This window comes from Gossypium hirsutum, chromosome D04, assembly GCF_007990345.1.
Source record: "Gossypium hirsutum isolate 1008001.06 chromosome D04, Gossypium_hirsutum_v2.1, whole genome shotgun sequence".
Lineage (NCBI taxonomy): Eukaryota > Viridiplantae > Streptophyta > Magnoliopsida > Malvales > Malvaceae > Gossypium > Gossypium hirsutum.
In genome coordinates, this window is record NC_053440.1 from 21,652,562 (window position 1) to 21,663,754 (window position 11,193).

The window sequence follows — 11,193 nt, forward strand, 5'->3', positions numbered from 1 at the left end:
TACAGGGAAGAGGGGAAATTGAGGGCTTATGCGTGGAAGAGATGAAAGAAAGATGAGAGGAATATGAGTTGAGGGATGATTCAAATGGGAAATGAGGGGTGATATTTATGGTTAGGGAGTTTGCTAAGAATAAGATGAAGATCCCTCGAAATGCTCTCTTGCTTGGTCAAGCATAAAATATGGAGGAAAAGGTTGGTGGTTGCTTGATTCATGCTCGATTTCATGCATGAATCATGCAAAGGGTTGGACGGTTTCTTGGGTATTAGTTAGGGGCTGATTTCTGACTTTTTCACAAGTGTAGGGACCTCCTTACCCCAAAGCTAATTTGGGCTGCTCTAGATGCCTTAGCCAAATTGGACTACTTTCCCCCTACTTGGACGATTTGGTAACCCAAATAATTATCAGACTTGCTCTTCTCAACAAGACAACTTCAACTAGATGAAATTGACTTCTCTTGACTCAATTTGTTGTCTTTGTTGTCCAATTGAGATGGAGTATAACTCATGTCCATGTATGATTTAAATAAACTCCCACACTTATTAATTCAATGGTTCCACTACTATGTAACATAAGATAGTTAAATTATGCAAAATTTAATACATAAATTCATAAAATTAAATAATTTACTAAAATTATGTCCATTGTCTCAATATGAAAAAAAATCACCCAATTAAATATCCAAATACTCGGGATTAACATAAATTCTAAGTAAAAAGGTGATATAAATAGCTATAAAAAATTTATATAATTTAGAGTTTATAGAACACATGCTTGAAGGCGGTCATTGTAGACGTATACTTGTACACATGCTAAGGAGATATTCTCTGCAGACATACATTTAAAAAAAAAGTCTTGTGGACTGTCTTAACTTTTAATCTTGAGGACAAGTCCTACGAATTTATATACATGGATTCATACTTGGCGGATGCATACATGAAGATTCATTCTTGAGAAGAAATGTTGCGAACTTATGCTTGAAATAGTTCTTACAGAATCATACATAGAATAGTCCTTGTAGACTCATGCTTGATAACAGTCCCCACGGCTCATACATGGAATAGTCCGTGAGGACTCATACTTGATAACAATTCTTACCAACGCATACAAGGAATAGTCCTTGCAAACTCATGCTTATGACCTGCTGTCAAATGTAGTAGTAATTCTAGTATATTTCCAAACATAAGGAGCTTATTTTCTAGCACTTTTAGCATTTATTATTGTATTTTTTTATATTTACTAGTTTAGTATTAAAATTTAATAAATAAAGGGTTTTTAAATAAACTTTTTAGTGTTAGTGACCTATTAGGCCCACATTGATGTGATTCCTGTCACATCATGTGATTCGTCTCGACGGTCTCGACATTTGAAGCCCATTTATGCTTTTTAACTTGTTTTATTTCCACAACTTGTTTAAATTTAAGTTTCTTCAATTCTTCTCATGATAATTAATTTGTGTCCTTATTATTTCATCATTTTAATTGTGCTTTAAAACATGTCTTAGATTTTGGCGTCTTTAATGTGTCTTAGTTTGCATTGCGTTTTAATTCACAGATTTAATTTTACCTTATGTTTTGATCATGTGATAAGTTGTTTCATGCTTTCATTCGAGTGTTTAAGTTGCTTGCAATTGAGTTTTTATTATTATCTTTCTCAGTTGAGTATGTCGTTTAGTCATGATGAAAGTCTAGTTTTAATCTAGTTTGTCATGTTGTTAAAGTGTCATGTTAAGTAGAGTCTTTGTGCTAATTCATGTGTGATTGCTTAAAATGATCTAACATCTATTTATATGTGTGTCATAGGGACTATTCGGCTGGCCATTTCAAGACTCTTCATGTATCTTCATTAAAGTTGAATGCATGCACAATTATTTGGTTCATGTGACAGTTCGTATAGGTGGACCAGATACATGGATACATGCATTTGATGAATGGCCAAATTCAAGGAATCCTTCACATACATGGATGGTGGCAAGGAGGGGAGCTTAATAAGATTATTTGAGTGCATTCATGGATGGCTCACATGCATGCACGTCCAAGGGAGGTGAAGCTCCATAAATGCACACAATGAACCTCAAATATGCATGCACCGATTTGGTGAATGAACTTGATTCTTCACTCAGCATTCATGCACATGTAAAGGCCTTAATTGCAAGATTAATGAAGCATACATTTCAGCTATACATGCATTCATGGCAAGGGGAGAAGTTCTACATTAAAATGGCAGCATTAATTGTGCTCATACATGAATCTTCTCAAAGGAATGAATCTGTCCATTCATGCACTTCAAAGGGGGCGAATTGCCTATTCACATCTAAAGACGTACATGAACGTCCAAATACATGCAACCACAAGGGGATGAATGTCCATGAACATCCAAAAGGGGAAGAATGTGACCCTTCATGTGTTAAGCCAATCAACATTATACATGAATGAATGTTAAATCTATGTGTGAACATCATTATGGTCGGATGTGGCTATTAACTTTCTAAAAGTCTATAAATAGTTAGAAACTTGTTAATTATAAGGCAATCATCTTTTGAATATAAAAATCATTTGTGAGATTTTTCTCTATTGGGTCTTAATTGAACTTTCAAACTTATCAAGTCATAAGGTTTGCGGTGTTCACCCCTATCTTATCACTTCGTTTACCATCATGGAGTGTGGCGACTTCACTATACCAAGGTTCTAGTAAGCTTGCGAGTTAAATGAGTCAGAGTTTTAATATAGCTACGGTTCCTTAAACTGCAACCACTACGAGTCAAGGTTCCATCCACTTGTTCAATTTTAAGACAATCTTACCCAATTCAAGCAATTTTCCTAACTTTCAAGTCTGAGTCTCGTTTGCATATTTTTGAGGTTCGAATCGGGTTCAAGAAATCACATCAGACATGGGCCTTAGGTAATCCTAATTTGTGTAATTGAGTGTGTAAGATGATGAATTATAGACCTAATTGATGTAGGATCAAAGGATGAGTGATGCACAAGCTTCTAGAGCCATAAAAGCACGAAAAGGACTTCCAAGCCCAGATTTTTAGTGTCGTGTCGCGCCATGCATGGTGTATGGCACAACATAGGGCCGATGTGAAGCCCAAGCATACCGAGGCTATTTTCATCCACACAGTCAACTTTATATAAAGATATAGGATGTGATAAAGACCTAATTCGGGCGGCTAACACTCCTATAAATAAAACCTTAGGGGTTTGATGTAACTAAGTCGTCTTAGACGCATCCAAAAACCCTTATAGTTTAAGAGTAGGATTTAGGTTTAGTTTTCTCTTATTTTTCTTAAAACGCTTTGTTCTTCTCTCTTGGAATCAATTTCAATCCAAGATTTCTTTTATGCAATTGAAGTATTTCAGTTTATTTTCCTTTACAAGCAACAAGATTCATTATTCCAATCGAGAGATTTTCTATTTCGCTCTTAATCAATACAAAAAAGGATTATTCTAAATCTCTTTTCTCTTTTGGTTTAATCGTGTTATTTATATGTTTATTTCAATTGAGCTTAAGATTATTAACACCATGAGTAGTTATATCCCTTTAGGGAGACTAATGAGTGGATGGGAACGTGATTAATAGAGGATTAAGGGTTTGTCAATCAGATTAGTTTGTATAAATTATGCATTCTTAAACCCTAGGCTTGACAACACTATGAAGTAATCAAAGGTTAAACAAGGTTGGGAGATAAGTTTGCCTAGTAAATCGTAATTTATCCTAGTTGAGAAAGTGAGGTCGGGAGATAATTGAGTATCAACCAATTAATTAATCAGTCAGAGGTTGAGAGGTAATAATTGGTTAGTTAATAGCTAATCCACTCTAAAACTCAAATATGAAGCTAATTACAACCCCTGAAATAAGTAAATATTCTTGATTGGTTTAATTGGTTTAGTTGTTTGTGTATTTTATTGTTTATTTAATTTAGTTATTTAATTTCTAATATTCATCTCTTTTATGGTTTATTGTAATATAGAATAAAAGAAATTAAAAGCATCAAAATTAAAAACATGTTGTAGTTTATGTTTTTGGATTGTTTTGAAGCCCAAAAATGAAAATAAAAGCATTCGGTCATAGTGAACATATTGAGTTGTAACATATTGAACGAATTTTCATAAAATTTTACCGAGGGTAAAATCATCAAAATTTTACTAGAGTAAATTTGGGATGAGAAAATTATTTAATATGTAAATATTAAAGTTTACTTTGGGAAATAAAAAATTGAATAGGTTGCATCACATTACAGAGTATTGAGTTAAAAAGGCCTAGGAAGTACTTATAATTGGACCCGATGTAAGGGGGCGACAACCATAGTAGAAATACAAGGGTTAGTTGTTTACCCCTCTTCTATTCTAAGTAGAATGTTGTTTTTTCTATTTAAAATAAACCTCTACAACTTTACAAGGGTTCTACCTTCTATTCTCATAAATAGATGGCACATGTAGAGCTATAAACACAATTTTTGAGAGATTGTTATTCTGCCGAAAAAATAGAGAGAATTTATTCTCAGCTTATAAACATATTTTTTAAAATAACAATTTTACCAGTTTCTATTAAAGAAGAGAGAATTTCCGTTCTAGTTTTGTGTTTCGGTTCAATTGGTTCATGCCCACACTCGAAGCAGTTCGTGGTACCAGAATAGTGGAAAAGATCGTTTGGTTAAAAGCTGAAAATATTAAGGATTCGCTTATCAAAAAGCGTAGGTACAAGTTTGGTTAAGATTTATTGCTATAAACGTAGGTACTGTCTCGGTGAACTTACTTCATGTTTACTGTCACTGTAAACTTACTTCGTGTTTACTGTCTCGGCAAAATCACTTTGTGTTTACTATCTTGACAGACTATCTCTGTTCCGTGTTTACTGTCCCGATGGACTTTATCTTTGTGGATGCCATGGAATCTTTCATCCATGGTCTTACACTGATTTGCCATCTTGGCATATTATTGCATGATGCCATAGAGTCTTTCATCCATAGTCTTACTTATCATACTTGGCTACCATAGCATCTTTCATTTATGGTCTTACACCATATACCTTTTACTTTGTTCCATGCTGCCACGGCATCTTTCATCCACGGTATTACGTTACCTACTTTATACCAGACTGCCATAGTCTATTTCATCTATGGTATTACGCCATATCCGTCATCATAGTGTCGCCTCAAAGGACCAGTTGATACCGCCGTCGCGATAAATTCCTTTCCATGATTTTCATTTCCTGAATCCTCCTCCCATTTCCTCATTTACACCACCTAACATTAGTGCTTAAACACCGCAGTGTTCCTTCCGCAAGGTTCAGAGCTTCGCCTGAGGTGTTAACTAAAGGTTCACTCCCTTTTTCCATCCTAACTTCATCTATCCCCTTGAGGTTTATCCCATAATCATGCGATGCTTGCACACATCATCATATTTCATGGCAAAGTGATTTACGTTATACTATGACCATTTCATGCTTATGCAAACATGACATACCCAGATAACATAGATCGTAATGTCCAAGTTTAGAGTTTTAGGATCTCACCTGAAATTTCATTATTTCCATAGCTTATTCCTTCTCTCGTAAGCCAGAGCTTCCATTCTCTTGGTAGCAGCATACAACCAAAAACCTATTGGTCAAACTTACCCTACATCTTCAAATCTTAATATTTCATAGCATGCAGAACCCTTAAACTAGTTCTTGAAGATCCATAGTTTCATTTTTTAACTTTTACGTACATAGAAAGGTTAAGAACCTTACCGCTTGTTAACTGCCTCCAAATGTACCAACGTTCAGAGTAAGAAACTTGCATAAAAGATATGAAATAACTGGTATTCGCAAGTCTACGGGTCAGGTTGTAATATAGTTACAATGAAGTAAATGAGTTATCTGAGGATCGTACCCAAGGGAGGCAAGTACTAAATTAATCCTAATCTAAACACAAATAGATCTAATTAATACTTTAAAGAAATTATATTACGAATAAACATAAAGAGAGAGTTTTGAGGTATTAATAATAAATAAAATAAGATAAATAAAGAGACTTCGGGAAACAAAAGATGTAAACTGAATTAGATCTAAGCATGGGCGATTAACTTGCTTTGGTAATAATAACTAACTGTCACTTCAGGTTTTTATTCAATCAACTAGTCGTCACCCTAGCAGGATCTCTCAATCTTCCACTAAATTTATGAGTCGACAAGAACAACTTATCTCTCGACCTCAAAGTCTAGACCGATTCGGGGCTAAGGTATTCACGGATATGCCATACCAATTTTGGGTTAATTCCAACTTAAATGACATCCTAGGGTTGACAAGCCAGAGTTTAAATTCTTCCTCTCCCAAACAGCTGATCTGCTAAGAAATCCCTACACAACAATTAATAATTACTCATAACTCCACTCACTAATCCCCTATAAAAGGATTAATTCCTCAAGCATTACATAAACATAATAAACATGATGTGAAAGATAAACATGAATAATAAAACAAGAGAAAAATGTTTAATATAATCCTGAATTGTATTAAATAAAGTGCAAAATTTGTAACACCCTTAACCTGTCGTAGAATTTGTAACACCCCTAACTCGTCTCCGTCGTCAAATTAGGGTTACGGAGTATTACAGCACACATCAAAATAATTTACACCATTAATCTATTCACTTATTAATTTAAATAACAACATTTGAATATGCATTTCATTCATATTAAAATAATATTTACGAGCCTTAAAACGAGCTTATGGGGACTTAAAAATAGTTTGGGAACAATCATGAACAAATTTGAATCAAAACAGAAAAATATGCAAAATTTTGAAAATTTTGGAAACATGGGTCACACGGCCGTGTGAAAGAGGCCATCCCGTGTGGCTTCAAACACACATGTGTGGCTAACACACTCACCTGTTTGGCTACCCCACATGCTTGTGTGCTCAGGCCGTGTGACTCACTGTGACCGTGTGAAAGATCTTGCACTTAAAAGTAATAAGGCACATGGTCGTGTGGCCAGGTCGTGTGGACCTTAAAAAGCTTCAAAAACAAGGCATACTTTCATCCAAAACTTAGGTACCAAGCCAAATCAAAATCAACCATTTCCACACTTTAGAAACACATTTAAACAAGCCTAAAACATGTCAAAACAATCAACCTAAGTGTCTAATAAATGTGTCCTTATTGACACCACAATTCAATTATCAACCTTAATTCACATGGCACATCAACTAATTTGCATTCAAATTTATAAGTTCATATATAAAACTCATACCAAACTTATCATTTCTTCTTATTCATTCACACTCATTCCTACCATGATTCAAACAATTAAATAAGGTTTATATTAAAAGATTAAAACAACTTTATATAAACATATTCACACCAAGATTAAAGGCACATACACAAGTAAGCTTATACTAAGCTTAATACATAACATTTGTAATAAGTATCCAAACATATACAAATACACCTATTACATAATAGCCATATACATGTCATTTATAACCGTAACCAATTTGTTCAAAAACTACCAAAATGATCGGCGGATAGTGTCATAGGCTCCAACAAGATTCTAACTGATTGAGCTTTCCAATGATCTATAAAATAGAGGAAAACAACTATGTAAACATTTAATGCTTAGTAAGTTCGTATAAGAGAAACTTAAACTTCTCAAGTTCGTATAAGAGAAACTTAAACTTCTCATTCCTTAATATCTAATCCTTCAATCATGCTCATTAAATCATATAGTACTTGACTTTCCTAAACACCACAATTCACATCATTAGTAAATAACTTAACAATTCATCATTTATGAAACATAGGATACAACATGAAATGAGTTACGTTTACTCACATTACTTCACATATGTGATTAATGCTCTAATTCATTCGTTTTCATAGCTCATCTTACCATTTCATATTATCATCGATATCCATAATTTCATATCTAAACCTTTTCATTACTTCACTTACCCGTTGAATTGTATAGAATAACATCAAATACTCGGGAACACCTTTCCATATAACCATAACCTTTTCAATAATGCTCACGTGAGCTGTGAAATAGGCCTGCTCAGATGAGCTGTGGGTCAGGATGTTAGCTACACGATTTTTCTCACACGAGTTATGGAGAATCTGCAACAAATGTAAGACCTCAGCCATTGGTAAGACATATAGGACCAGCACCCGAACATATAATCCCTAATGACATGTCATTTGTATCCTAAGTATTTTCTAGACTCAAACGAGACTTTTTTCGTCAAGTATTCAATTATTGAATTATTACCGAATCAATTGTAAATAATATAACATTAACAAATAATCAACCAAAATAACATTTAATAAATATAAAATTCATACGAACTTACCTTGACCACAACAGTTGTATCAACAAAAGTCGAGAATTAATCCGAGACTTTCGCTTTTCCTCGATTCAAGTCTGGTTGATTCTTTTCTTGATGTAAGTAATAATATAACTTAAATATTTCAATTGACTACAATTATCTAATTTAAACTTATAATCTATATTAATAGGAAATTATAAAAGTACCCCTAAATTTAAACTTTTTATAGATTAGCCCTAAATCTAAATATTATAATTTAACCAATAAAATAAAATATCATAATACCCAAATATTCTTAAGGTTCCAAACAGCCCCTAACTTTCTCTAATTCACAACATTAACCATGAATTTTACTATTTTCACCATTAAGTCCTTAACCTTTAAATTCATCAAAAAATACTTAAAAAAACATGTTTATCTAACAATTAAACTTAATAATATATCAAAAAATTCAAAAATATTATTAAATCATTCATGGAAAAACCCTAAATTTTTTTATAACATTTAAATTCAACCCCTGAGTTAAGTAGATTAAGCTAAAACAAGTTCAAAAACATAAAAATCATTAAAAACGGGGTTCAAAAACCTCACCATGCACCAAAAGAAAATTGGTTGAATTTTTTGAAGCTCAAAAATGATGATTTTTAGCAAACACAAGAAAATGGAAAAAGATGATAGCATTATTTTACTTGTACATGCTTTTATTTATTGTTTTACTACTTTACCCTTTAATTAACATTTATAAAATAACCAACCTATGTCCATCATTATGCACCACCAATATAAATGGCATAATTACCTTATAGATCTACCAACTCACATTTCCAAGGCCATTCAATCCATTTAATTAGTAGAATTTAACTTTTGCACATTTTTCAATTTAGTCTTTTTTACCTAATTAACAATTTAAACTTTAAAATTTCTTAACGAAAATTCAAGAAATAGTTTGAAATTCAAGAACAATAAGTATCAAAATAGTTTCAAGCACGGAAATAGTTTGACACATCATATTGTTCCCTATTCTCCCCTCATAGTGACCCTTACCCGTTCACCTCCTTATTTTTCATTCTCTCACCTTTCTTATTTCTCCAGATAGGAAATCACAAAATAATATAGTAATAACGACTAGCTCGCAAGTTTTTCTACTTTTGTGACTTTGCCACATGTTTTTTCTTTTTTAATACATCCTACTCACAAATGCTTTTGCTTTTCAAGTACATTTTTCTACTCTTTTTTATTTTCTTTTTGAATTTTTTTGTTGTTTTGCACTTTATAGGCTAACTTATAAATACTATATCACACCAATCTTTCCTATTTCACTATGTTTTTACAAAATCTGCAATGAGGTATCTACTTAACCCTCAATACGTATGATCAGACATCTATAGTCATGCATTTCAAGACAAATGAAAAAGGCAAATACAAATTAATGTTTTTGGCTTGAGTTTTGCATGGAGGTTTATCAAGAAGTGTTTTTTTGGCTCAAATATAAGTACTAAGGATGAAAGGATAGGGTTAAATTTTTGGCTCTGGGTGTATACTAAACAATGCCTTAGGTCATCCCTAGGTATCTCAATATTTACAAATTCAATTAACCAAACAATAAAAAATTTAACAATCTATCATACATACTAGCATGCTCGTTTCCCTATATTTTCTATATCATTTGGTACATTCAATTGCTCAATGTTGATTTACAGTGTAATATATAAAATTGAGTAGTCTTAATAAAAAAAATTAAAATCATCTACTATCATGCCAAATTTATAGTGAATACAATTAACCTACTTGCATGCTACTAACCAAAGACTTGTATTTCTACAGACTCAAGCAGACAATTGACAATAAAAATTAAAAGAAAAACATAAAATTGAAACAAATTTTCTATATTACCCCCACACTTTAGATAACACATTGTCCTCAATGTGTAGCCCTAAAAAGATAAGGAAAGAGGTTACTCGATTGATCGTGGTAGTTTCGTAAGTTATTGGTGGGTGCTTCTTTCTTTGATCATTGTAAGTTCTAAATTGTGTTTCTTTCGTGTGGAGTTCCTTCACAGAAAACTTTAAAATAGAAAAACAACTAACAATCTACTGTTAATTTTACTTCTGAAATAACAAATAAACATTACCTCAAAATTAATTATAGCCCTAAAACAATAAAATTTAAAATTTTAGCTCAATCCTCCTCCTCTTTCTCAGAAGCTATCTCCTCCTCTTCTGCCTTTTCTCATTTTTCCTTTTCACTATCACCTCTTTCTTTACTTCATTGCTCTTCTTTTCTATGATGAGTTTGCATTGGACCAAACATATCTGGCGGATAATTAGGAACTCTCATGTTGTTTTGCCGTGTGAATTCTTGAAGGACTGGGCCCGTTTCTTGCATCCATCGTATCATTCCGTCTATTTTTACTTTACTACTCTCACCTGTTTTTCTTTGAGGTGTCATCTTTGCTTTTCTTTTGAGTGAGGTAAGGACATCCATCTTTTCCTTTCTCCTCTGGTTCCAATCAATAATCTACTTTTGGTTGAGTTCTACGTACTGAGTGTACATTGAATCATTGATTAAACTCCTTGTTGGGTGCAAGAACTGCTCATTTTCTTCTATTGGAACCTTCACGCTTTTACAAAATGCCGTCACAAGATGGGAAAGAAAATCTCAACCTTTTGCACTGATGCAATGCTTCATACTTTGATAAATCTATTGTCCTATGCATATTTTTTTCTGTAAAATGCCATATAATAAAATATCCCGGAATGTATTGACATTAGAAACATTAAGAGCGGGTGTAATTCGAGTGCAAGTAAACTGTATCCTCATTTTGGCTATTGGAAACACTATAGCTTGATTAAAATTAGTCGATAGTCTGGTACTGGGTCAGAGGTTTCA